At 38.4% G+C, this 13,252-nt stretch overlaps 1 protein-coding gene across 4 annotated transcripts in view; it reads right to left on the reverse strand.

Annotated features, from left to right (window-relative positions):
- The window catches only part of LOC113034749 (contactin-associated protein-like 4), a 95,061-nt gene that overhangs the window by 66,988 nt on the left and 14,821 nt on the right, over positions 1-13,252 (reverse strand). The gene's annotated exons all lie outside the window — the stretch shown is intronic.

Genomic DNA, 13,252 nt, shown 5'->3' on the forward strand with positions numbered 1-13,252 from the left:
AGATTTATGTTTCCAGCCTTAGCATATTTTTAACACCATGTAGAAGCAGACAGTGTAGGCTCTCAGAGGACTGGGTGTTAGGGCTAGTAATGGAGTGCTAGCTTGACAGGCCTCAGCCTAAATAGTGATATTGTGAATCATTAGCCCTGACAGCTCTTATAATCATAACTCCTGTGACTTTGAGAGTGCTATAAAAAGAGAACCCCTCCCAGTGCTCTGCACGCCCATGGCATGTATGAAATAAATATATATCCAAAAGAATGAACTTTACACACATTCTCTCATGCATCCTGCCATCGTGTTGTGTCACCAAATAGAGTCAACTTTACTCTGTCAGTGAAATAGCAGAAGCATTTATGAGTGGCTTCACCTAAATGAACAAGAGCTGTCAGATTTATTGGTATGGAGCTCCTTAATGATACTGGACTCTCAATACAGTGGTGCTTAATGTCTAACTGACTTTATTTTCTAGCCAGTAATGCCGAGCAAAAAATATTAGAGCCTCAAACTCAAATCTTCCTCAATCCTCCAATAAGAAGGTGCCAGTTAAGCTCACTGGGAAGAGGAGGCGGATTCGAGTCCGACCTGTGGCCCTTTGCCGCATGTCATTCCCTCTGCTTTCCTGTCACTCTTCACTGTACCCTTTCAAATAAAGCTGTAAAAAGGCATAAAATAGGTTTTTAAATCAATCCTCCAACAAAAATTGTAAGTACTTATTGCAAATACAACAGTTTGTTTCAGTAATACATACCAGGAAGTTAACTTTAATCACAGGATACCAAAAGTATACAAAGAAAAAGCAAAGTATTTCTGGGGATAACATTTAATCATTTGGCATATTATTTATTTCGGATTTTGCAATGCCAGGCTGGCTTGCATTGCTTAGGGGCAGATGTTGAAAAAATTACTAGGTGATAAATTATTATACAGATAATAGTGGAGTCTCTGGATCACTGTGAATTATGTGCACCAGAGACCATTTTGCAGTAACATCACACCGGCAGCAATGCCCATTACGATGTTTATATTTCTATTTGTGAGCACCTAGGGACTACTTGTATTGACAAATCTGTCCAAAGAGAGAAAGACAGACTTCTAAACACCTGTTGAAGTACTTAAATCCATCCCTGTGGTACTTCCCACTACAGTTGGGATCTCAGGACTGCATTTTTTCATGATGGCGCGCTTACACAGACCCAATTAAGTATGTGTGTCTTCAGTTGTGTTTTAATTAAAAATAAGCTTCGTAATGTCACGTTTTTGCTAGTGTATATAGGTAGCAGAATGGGGCATTTCATCGGGGAGATCTCTCTTCTGCTCTGACTTGCGTGCCTTCATTCCAGCATGTATCTCTGGCTTGAGACAGGAGCCTGCCTATTGAATAGCTCCTGAGCTGCGACTGAATGCTAAAAAAAATGTTTCCAGTCCTGCCTTGTTATAAACACCTCTGGCATGCTGGTATTGTTTGAAACGGATGCTTATCCACTCAGAAACTGCCGGTCAGTAGCTCAGTTCACTGTCAAACACAGTATCCAGGGCAAGTCATATCTTGCAAAGCGTATTACATCTTTCTTTCTTTTTTTTAAAGAGGCAACATGAGTAGATTTATTTTCAAATACCTAACAATGACACATAATGTCTTAATGCTGATGTTAAGTAGAGTTATATTTGAGGCTGGATATTGTGTTAGACTGTGTTACATTGCTGTTTCTATTGATCGTGTAACACCTTCAGAAATACAGTCACTACTCGCTGACACAAATTTCAGTTTAGCCAGTCATATGGCTCAAAGCATGTAGGCATGTAGACATGTTCAAGACCACCTACTGAAGTTCAAACCGAGCATCTGAATAGGAAAGAAAGGTGATTTTTGTGACTTTGAATATGGCATGGTTATTGGTGACAGATGTGCTCTGAGTATTTCAGAAACTGCTTTGATTTTCCTACACAACCATCTCTTGAGTTCTTGAGACCTTACTCTAGATGAAAATGACTTGTTGTGTGAGAGGAGAAAGCCCAGACTGCTTCAAACTGACAGAAATCCAACAGAGAATCAAATGAAATCGATTGTTATATCCAAGGTATGAAAAAAAGCATGTTTGAATGAACACATCAAACACTGAAGCAGATGGGCTACAGCAGCAGAAGACCACACTGGGTTGCATTCCTGATGGGAAACTGAGGCTACACAAAGAATTTAGTGTAAACAACATGGATCCATGTATCACCGTAGTGGTAAAACGGTGGGGGGAATATTTTCTTGGTATACTTTAGTACCAGTTGGGTATCATTTTAATGAGTACTGTTGTGTAACCATGTCCATCCCTTTATGACCATATACCCATCTTCTGATGGCTGCTTCCAGCAGGAAAACATTTAATCTAACTCTTAAACTGTCTTCTTGAACATGAGAGTGAGTTCACTGTACAGAAATGGTTTTCACTGTCACCAGATTTCAGTCCAGTAGAGCAATTTTAGAATGTGCTGGATTGCAATAATTGCATTATAGTTGTGCCGCTGACAAATCTGTGGCAGCTGTGGGATGTGTCACATAATAACTTGTACATGTTGACGTGTACAATAAAGCCAACCGGAGTTCTTTGAGTTAGGGAAGATGTTTCACCACTCATCCTACACACGTCTTCAATTCTAAAAAAAAATGAACCACAATCACTGAGGAATTTTCGCAGTTCATTCTTTAAGAGTAACAGATAAAAATAAGTTCACAGAGACAATGTTTTTCTTTAGTATGCAAATATAAGGTTCTGGAAATTCTGGTTACAAATAAAATAAAACAGAGACCAGAGAGAAATCAAAGAAGAAAAAGGAAAAGAAATATGTAGAAATGCGCTACGCATTAAATCTCCACTGGGCTCCTGCACTGAGCAGAAACTGTGGCTTCCTCCCCTGGTGGGAGGGCCTGACCCCTGTGTATGGTGCAGAATTCTAACAATATCAAAGCATCTTTGTGCTCATTGCAGAAATATTTAGGGAACAAGACAGGTAGAAGTCTTTCATGCTGCTGCAAAACCTTGTGTTCGCTCATGCATGTCCTAGGTACAATCCTTGGCACATTCGCATATAATTTAGGCCAAGGGCAAAGAAAAAAGTAGCAGCTCGGTGAAGCATATTTTCTGACCAAATTTAGATTCAATAAGATTTTGGCAGCATATCAAGAGAGCTGTCTACATTACGAAAATGTTTTCAAGTGAGAAACAGACCTTTACTTGAGATGTGCAGGTGACTGTAATCCTTTGAGTACCAGAGGAGCAATACTCTGCATACACGTTTAACTTCCATCCCATCTGCAGTGACAGAAAACTGAAACCCCTGGTTCCTCAGTGCCGGAAAGGTTACAGAATACGGCAAAACAATGCAAAACGTCACAGACTTCAATTACTGATAAAATATTGGACTCCCAACTACTCACGTAATGCGGCATAGAAATCAAAAGGAACATACTAAAAAAACAAAAACAAGTCATTGCTGGCCGAGCTTGTTGATGGTTCCTGTTTTGCATTTTTGAAATACTGAATATTCAGCTCATCACATTAAGTCTGTCATTTGCTGGAATAACTGGGAGCTACTAGTTAATGATATATGCGTGAAGAGGAAGCCTTTTTTTGTCACAGCATGACATTTTTTATTATTATCGTTTTGCAAGTTTTTAGTATTTCCCATTTGAGAAAATAACCAAGAGGCTAATTCCAAAAACTGGATTTTACCAGCAGATAAATTTACAACAGTGCAAAGACAGCACAGCGTGGACTTCTCTTAAGCTGTTGCTATACACCTGAAGCCATTTCATCTTTGTACATTTGTGCGTTAAAGACAGATTGGGTGCATAACTTATATGACAGTTACACCAACTGCCTTAACCTCCATATTTAACTCCATACTTCATTATGGCTTCATGCTACTGCCTCTACCCTGAGGAGTTTATAGAACTATCAACAAAAGATTTTATTTTACAGCGTTCATCTGCCTTTCTTTCTTGTGTCTCATTGTATTGGTTCCTGAACTAGTAATGCACAAGTAGATTAGTCCATATACTAATGATCAGCACTTTTATAGTTGGCAGGGATTCATCGTTACACACAAATACATTTTTAGTAAGGTCTGTTGACACAGGAGAGGATATAAGACTTCCTGTTGGGAGGACATACTTCAAAACTTGATAATATTAGTAATTTCCTAAATTTGGGATAAATTAAGTATATCCCCCTTTAAAAACCAATCCTCAAAGGGTTAATGCTTATTTTGGTTACCACTGACCTTTTCCTGTTTTTTTTAACAAAGTGCACAATATATGTTAGTAGAGATTTAAAACTTTAAAATTCCATTCAATAAGATTCAATGTCTGAAGGTTCACTTAATTTTTTGAGCATGTGAACACAATGTAAACATGTGGATAGACAAAGGAAGTACAACAACAAAAGGAACAAGCGCAAGGAAAATCTTTGGAATATACACTCACCAATCACTGCTAGTATCAGTTTGGACCCCACTTTGCCTTCAGAACTACTTTAACTTTCATGGTATTGATTCAACAAGGTACTGGAAGCATTACTCTGAGAGTTCGGATCATATTGACAAATTTAGTGAGCCTGTGCACATTATAGCCTTAGTTTTCCTTTTCTTAGCACTTGGCACTCGCTGTGGTCTTCTGCGGCTGCTGTAGTTCTTCAGGGTTCGACATGTTGTGCGTTTACAGATAATCTTCTGCACACCTTTGTAACAGTGGTTATTTGAGTTGCTTTTGGCCTCCTATCAGCTTGTCAGTCTGGCTATTCTGCTCTGATCTTTGGCATCATCATGGCATTTTGGCTCAGAGAAGTGCTGCTCATTGGATATTTTTTTATTAGCAATTAGCAATTAGCAATTTCTGAAATCTTCAAACCAAGTCTGTCTGGCATCAGCAACAATTTCACATTCAAAGTCACTTAAATCGTATTTCTTCAACCATCTTGATGCTCGGTTTGGACGTTCACCAGCAGCTGAACAGGGGTACCAGACAAAGGGACCGGTTAGTGTACCTATATCATTAAAATTAAATGGGCTGTAGCAAGCAGTGACCCTAGAACTAGGAAAAGTAAACATGGAAACCAGAAGCCAACGAATACACCAAAAAGCCAACAACATGACAGGATGCAACATTGATGCAACAATAACTGTTATATTTTCTTTTATTTATGAAGAAAAAATTAATTTTGCATGTATTTGTAATTATTTAAGTGTTGCTGCGAAATCTCATTTTCTACACATTAAACTTGAACTGAATTAGGTTACTGATCATATTCTTATATGATTTTTCCTAAATGAAACAATGTTTGCTACTCATTATCTCATCTCAGAGAGACGCATTTATAACCGTGGCTGTCTGCGCCTCTGACAGATTTTATGATTATTACAAACAATTCTCTGCTTGCTTCTGGAAGAAGGATTAGTATGCATGAGAGGGAAGGATGAAAACAATTCAAATGAGATGATGCTAGATTTTAATCAGTGAGAAATATTTATGTCACCAGCTAATTATTATTATGTAAAATGCATAAGTTTTAGCCTATTCATAATTTGGGGTCACAGTAGTTACAGTGGGAGTTTTCTCAGCTGTTTGGTGTAGATTTTTGTCTTTGAATTTTTGCCAGCTGCTGGGATGCTATTCTCAAACTGATTATATAGTGAAGTAACATAAAATGAATGGAACTGAAAGTTTCAGTACTCTGACGGTGCACACTCATCTTTCTCTGCTATTTCTTCAGCCTCGTTTACTGAATCGTTAAATTGCTTGTCAGATATACATTTCTCTTACATCTCAAAGTTTTAGCTTTGACTCAGCTTTATCCCAAGGTGTTCAATATCAGATTATGTTTTGGCATTTCAACCGCTCTCACATTTGCCACGATGCTGCATCTAATCTAATTACAGTGGCAGCTCTGAGTGTGGTAGGTTGCAGAAGATGATTTGCAGTCCAAAGGAATGTGAGGATGACAAAGCATACATGTGGCAAGCTAAATTATTTCTGAATTATGAATACATTACGTTGTCCCTGTTCTTCGTAAAATATGCATGTTAGAGATGACATTCAGCTGTCAGCGACATCCATTAAATCAACCTAAAGTTAATGCATTACAGTCAGGGCAGGTGTAATAAATGACCGGTAAACAATGTACGGTACGTGCAGAATAAATACGTACAACACCAAACACAGAAGGAATACTGCATGCTTACTAATTAAAACTAACAAGTAGAAGTATTATAACAGTACATTATAAATAATAAACTATGACCCAGAAGTACTGTAGAAAGGCTTTTATGTAACTGAGGAGTTCCACATTCTAATTTCTGTGAAGAAATGCATGTAGGTACAACATGTCTATCAGCTAATGAGAGAGATACAGTGCATGAGCTCAGACTTGGAGCAGAATGTCACAGCTGCGTTGGTACAAGGGTAGTATTTTTACAAAAACTGTGAAAATCTTGTTTTTGGGGTCAAGTTGTCAGGGTGTGACTTGGCAGTGTAGCAAAATAGAAATAGACCTTTGTAACATGGGGTTATTATTTGGGGTTAACCCAATTTCTTTTTTCCTAATCCTAACCACAAGCTTAACAAAGAGCAAGTTAAAACAAAAAGAGAGACTTCTTTTTGTTTGTTTGTTTTTTAAATATAATGTGGAGGCCTACATATTTACCCTTCAACGATGTTTTAAGTGAAAAAACTATATCGCAAAACTATCAAGGTCCAACAAACAAAGCCAGTGTCCTTGAAGAAAGGATTTTTACTCACGAACAATCTTCCAATCTTCTTATGAGAACTTTTCTGTTTTTTGCTGTCTTCATTACCATGTCTAATATCCTTTTGTGCAAAGATTGATTTTACGTCCAAATTAAATAAGAATGCACTGAAATTCCTTTTCTTGCTCTAAATGTCACATGATGAGTCTGCATATTTGATTTCACGCAAATTTGATGCAAGATGGCCTTCCTGACACACATCCCTCCCCCGCTGGGAGTGCTCACAAGAATATTTGCTTGTAAGCTGAATGTATTAACCATGACACTATGGAGCCACTCCGCTCATAGCTAATGATGGGATTTTAAATCTGGCTAATCAAACTTTTGAGCTCCTTGAGAGTTTTAGAAATCTGAAAAGAATACATCTGGCCCTGAGTTAGGTTTAACATCACTTTATTCTTCTAGTATGTTGGGATTCTCACACTTTGCTCAAGTGATTCTTTACAGCAAGGTTTAAATCTTCAACCAGTAAATTGAAGTTCTCTTCTTATACAAACTAGGACCCACAACAATGCGGTGACCGAACACAATGATCTTAGCAGAGTTTGACAGATTCTTGGACCAGCTACACATGATCTACAGTGATGACAGGACCCTGTGATAAATGAGCGTGTGTTTAGGGAGCCAGAGATTCAGGGGCATTGGCCTTGAGCAAATATCAGTGTGTCACAAACTCAGATGGATGGACCGCACAGGACTGTCAGTTTTATCACTTAACTACTTGTCTCTGGGTTAATAAATTCTGATTCTTGACTGACAGCTCCAAGTTTACTCTGATGGGTGCCGCCGCCGTAACGTGGCCTTGACTTCATCAACTCACATTCATGACTCGCCTTCTCTGAACACACATTTTCATAAATGACACTAAAGAAGAAATATGACAAGGGGTTCTCCTTAGCTTCCTCTCACTTTTCTCATCTCTGCTGTCACAAACCAGTGTCTCATGAATCATTCATCACCATCACATCAAAGGCGTAAAGAAATGCACAACACTTTCCTCACTAATGAAATTTGCAGGTTTATGTTTATATCAAAACAGTGAAAAGTAAAAATTTTATCTGGATATTCTATGTGAAATGGACAGTCTGAAATCAAATCGAATCTTGAAGGAAAATCACATATCCAGCATTTCATTAATTACCCACTTTGTCTAGTGTAAATCTCTTTAAAGCTCATTCGACAAAAATCCCTAGTTTTGAATTTGAGCTAAACTTTCACACTCATATTCACACCTACAGCCAATTTGGCATCACCAGTTAATGTAATGTGCGTGTCTTTGTACTGTGGGAAGAAGTCATGGTATCTAGACAGAACCCACACAGGGATGGGGAGAACATCAACATTCACAGTGATGGGGGACAGCCGGGCTGTAGATTCAAACCCAGGACCTTTTGGCTGTGATGCCACATTGCTAATCACTGTCTTGATGTGTTGGACCTATGATGTACTGGTCATCTGCCTAGGGTGTTATTTGATGCCCATTCTGGGAACCCATCAGCTTACATCTTTCTGAGGACTAGGGTGAGAAATTAACATCATAAAATGTGAAAATGTAACATCCAGTGACAAAATAATTACTTCTGATTTTCATTTTATGAATGGAATATACTAACCACTTAAATATTTTACTGGAATTTGGCTTGTGGCAGGTGCTAATTTACCCAGCTCATGCAATTTTCAACCAAATTTAATCATCTTGAGAGTACTGAATAGATTTTATTTTCCAAAATGTGTTTAAAAAACAGACACACACTCTATAGTGTTCGAGGGTTTTTGGTTAAAATCAGTTTTTCATATTTGAACATTAGACTATGTTATGAGCACATAAATGTGCTGTGTCAGAAAATGCATCTTCAGTCTGTTTGTGAACAAAAGAATGTCGGCTTGACCAAACTGTACTTCCTCTTGTGGCCACTTGAGGCTGGCTCCAAAAGGGAGTCAAACCTCATACACTAACTTGAACAACTTGTGCAACTTGAAACAAGGCAACATTTTGAGAAAATAACTCAAAATTTCGAGTTAGCCATTAGAAAATCAGGAAACTCCATAAAATATGTAAATTGGGTAGTGACTGTATCAGTGAGCTAATAATATATATTAAACATGAATACATTGCTGCTATGCTGATAATAAGAACAAGCGATTCAGCTAGTGATATAAAGATTTCATCATTTTTAAAACCCCGCAGAGAGTACTCAAAAGTTGATTCATTCATGACCAGCTGCTTTAGCACCGGTAGCTTAGCTCAAGCACTGATGGTAAACTTTCAGCTCCTGCTTCCAGGTAACAAGGAAATGACATACCTTCACAGAGCTTCCTGATTGGCTGAGCTCACTCTGAGAATGATTGCAGATTAGATGGTGATCCATGAGATGAATCCTCTTGTTCATATTATTCCCAGGTTATTTTAATTTATTTAATAGAAAAGCAATATTTGGTTTTCCTGTATCGATACAATATTGCCAAGCAATTATTGTAGTTAAAGTAGAAGGTGGCTGAAATACTGAAGGTTCACATAGCAGTTTCACGTTAATATGACTGTTTCAGTTCCTGCAATTTAAGTTCATTTTGCATTTGTTTTTTTAAATTATGTACATATATTTTCCTAATTTCTTCTACTGGCATAAATATCCGTGCTTGAGATTAATGTCAGTCTTCTATAAGCTTTAGCCTCCGTGCCTTTGATCATGTTTACGTTTATTAGGCTGAAATATCCTCAGATTTTTGTTTTTTACCCTGTCTGAAAATAAGGTGATCTATTTAAGGTCACTGGAAACTTTTTTTGTTCTATTGTGTTTTCCCCAGAATCTCCACAAGTGCCTGCACGACATTAACTATAAAAGGAAACTGAACTTAAAGAAGACAACACTTCCTTGTGCTTTTTTGTTTTTACGAGATGCAGCACCTACTGCCAGTTAAGTACCGTATATGTGTTTCAGTTTGGAAACCTCTCTTCTTGGTTATTAGTATGTGTGAAAGACTGGTGATTCATGCATTATGTAAACATTTTTTAGCCATCATGTGTGCATTCACAGGCACATCTCTTATTAGCATTCCTTTGCTCTGCTTTCATCATGTTCACACATCCTCTTGTCAGAGGATGCACACGTTTCACACATCAGCGCATGCATGCTCCTACGCACAGACACACAGGTTAGAAGAGAAGTGGTATTATCTGTCATTAGGCCCCGGGTGAAACACACATTTCACAGAGTCCAAAATCAGCTGAGTGAAGAGATAATGATCCCACGTTGCACTTTAGAGACAAGTAGAAGAAGAGAGAGAGAGAAAAACATCCCTCGCACCTCTTTTAGGTGTCTAAAGTCTTGTGTGAACAGACACAGCAGTCTGGACGCGTGCTTTGTCTCGTCATTAGCGGTCTGTGTTTGTCAGCATGTGAATTTGGAGGAACGTGGTGTAGATAATTGGAGGAGATAAGTAGTTCTGTGCATTCAGCTGGATGTGCCAGGTTCACACAACCTATGCGGGACCATTTTGGAGCAGAAAAACGTGTCTTTGAAGCACGGTGTAACAGAGGAAGGCTGTGGTTGAAAAAGAACCTAAGCTTTTAATTTTATAGATGACAGAGAAATAAATAAATAAAGCATATTCGTGGTAAGATCATAGCTATAGTAATAACCACATCATTATGCAGCAATATAATGGGAAAGTTTTGCTTAAAATTTTCTTATATATACTGTAGGGAAGGATCATGGGTTGGCTTTCTTAAGCACTCTAAGGTTTTTTGCTGTCATTGTTAAAAAATTCACTCTCGTTGGTTACGGCAGACTTGTAACCTGCGAGTAAAAAGAACCACTTTGACTGTTGGTTTGAAATGAGAAACAAACGGTTATTGAAAGTTGGATGTGAATTTAATGAATGCCTCATAATTAATGAGAAGAGAGTCATTTTTATTGTACAATGGCCTGTGGAGACACGGAAAATGTGTTTAGGTGAGTGGCCTTTTATCATCCAAACAAGATGTCGTTTAATCTGTAGTCAAAAATCAACCACTGTTGTCTTTCTTCAGGTGAGACTGGGGAGACTTGGAACAGGATATCTAGTCACGCTGGGATGTGAATGATTCTGATAAGATGTTAACAGTTAGGTGCAGTGTTAGTGAGATATTAGCTATATCAGCTTCATCTTTCCTCCTTCCTCAGAGTTTTCGTTATCAGCTGTCTTTACTTTGCTGTTCCTACAGCCACAACTTCATTAGGGAGTTTGGTGATCCTGGACAAATCCCACCACTAAATTGCATCTGCGCTTTCTATGATCTGCAGAAAATAACTGTACAAACAGTCAAGGGCACCAACTGAGCAGCTGTTTTAGTTCATCAGGAGCAAATTACAAACAGATTGTGAACACAAATTGATTGAAACACACTGGAGGGAAAAAAAAGTTCTTCTTTGTGGTTCTTTGGTCCAGAGGGATGACTTAAAATTGTAAACTATTCCTCAATCAATGTATATCAGTGTACACAGCCCTAAAACCCTAAGAATGTTAAAACTGGACACTTATGCTAATTCTTAATACATTAAATTACCAGTGGGTGTATGTCCATTGTTAGCATCTTTCAAATTATTCTGTAGGACATGACTGATTGAAGCAAAGCTTCCATGTGTGCAGACCATCACAAAGTCGCTTCCACACAGGTAGCGATTCAATTTTTTTCACATCACTATGAAGCTGACAATTGGTTACTAACGCACATTCCAGGTTCCAGTTGCCTAGGTAACCCTCTAATGCTCTTCTGTCATGTGTCAATCACTCGTATCTTGTGCTCTTAATTTAGTTACTTTAATTGCTTACCTCAGAGTTGGGCATAGAATGTCACTGATTTTCATCCGCGTTTGGTCATCACGCCAGTTCACACAACACTTCCCATGTGGGTACACTTTAATACCCACTTCTTTTTTTTTTTCTGGTATCATTTGGAATTCATAAGATGGGATATGGCTAATATCAAAGAACTTCCTACAACATTAATGATTATAACCTGAGCTAATTCATGTATTCTCTTGAAATCTTTGCTGGCACCCACTAATCAGAACACCTGCTGTTGTTGATGTTGAGCCTTTTCATTCGTTAGAAGTCTTCATAGGGCAAACAGGCTGCCCATCACAGACCTGTCTGAAGCCTGAATTGTCATGTCACAGAAATGTTTGTCCAGCCATCCACCTGCTGCTTCTCCCAAAAGAACATTGCTGCTTCAGTACTTTTGGGAGAAGCAGCAGGTGGACGGCAGGGTCACTGTGACCAGCTGCAGAAACAGAAGCATCTGCCCTCTTGTGACGGTTTTACCTCCTTTGTTCACTCTGACAAATAGCTTGAGTCAGACCTTGCCTATGGCACTGGCTCAGCACTAACACAAAGTCAAATAAAATGTGGAGAGAGGTCTGGGCACTGGAGATTATTAAGTGGATGATGTACTGTATGTTTGCTTTCTGAGAGTGCAGAAATGGGTTACAAGTACGCCTTATTGATTTGAGAGTGACCGCTGCATTTTCTTTTGTTTTAGTTATAGTTTCTGGTAGGCACTTTGTTCAGCCCAAACCATTTCCTCCAAGGCAGAGAAATCTCTTTATCTCTTTTTTTCACTCTTTCAAAGCCCATAATATCAGCACATCTCCGTGTCCAGCGGCTGCTGTCTGTCAAGGGGAATATAAGCCTGACGTAGTAATATCTACCATTTATCTGCCTGTCCAATGCTGCCTCCACCGAATGAAGCCTGTGGTGTTTCTGAAAAGCTTAATAAATCGTATTTGTTCAGGCATGTTGACTCAAAATACAGTTTAATACACCATCACCTCTAGGAGAGGAGAAATTTGCCCACTTCATTCCACTGTGTTAGCAGCTTTGTCACTGATACACCAGTGTGTGGCACATGCAAACAACTCAGATGTAAAGTGATCCCTCTGTTAACATTTCCATCAAAACAGTGTGTGATCTGGATCCCAGTGGTGTAGTGGGATTATGTGACACAAGCATTTTGGGATATATTTCACTTTGTGAGGGCAGGATACTTTGATTCATGCCTACGGTTGATCTTTTATGCTTTGCTAAATCATCAGCAATTGTGCTTCAAAAGTTCCAAATCAGAAAAAACACATGGCAACTGATTTAAAATAAAAAAAGGGAGAAATAAATCAAAAGAAACGTGTTACTGCAAAAGAATTTGCAAAACACAAACAGGGAGAAAAAGATGAAAATAGTAAAACTTAGTGAATTTAGTCTGAAGTTTAAGTTTTCAGAAACAAACAGGCCTTATTTCTCACACTCTGAGCATTTTGATATCTACATTCTACTAAGGAAATAAATGAAGAATTATTAAAGTAAAAAACAACAACTTATTTTATCTTTTTTCCCTGGTTCACAATGTTCATGCTTCTAAAGTATGCAGCTTCACTGGAGCAGGTGCCTTGCTCAAGGGCAACTGCTTAATAAGGTTTGGGAG

The sequence above is a fragment of the Astatotilapia calliptera genome, chromosome 13 (assembly GCF_900246225.1).
Source record: "Astatotilapia calliptera chromosome 13, fAstCal1.2, whole genome shotgun sequence".
Lineage (NCBI taxonomy): Eukaryota > Metazoa > Chordata > Actinopteri > Cichliformes > Cichlidae > Astatotilapia > Astatotilapia calliptera.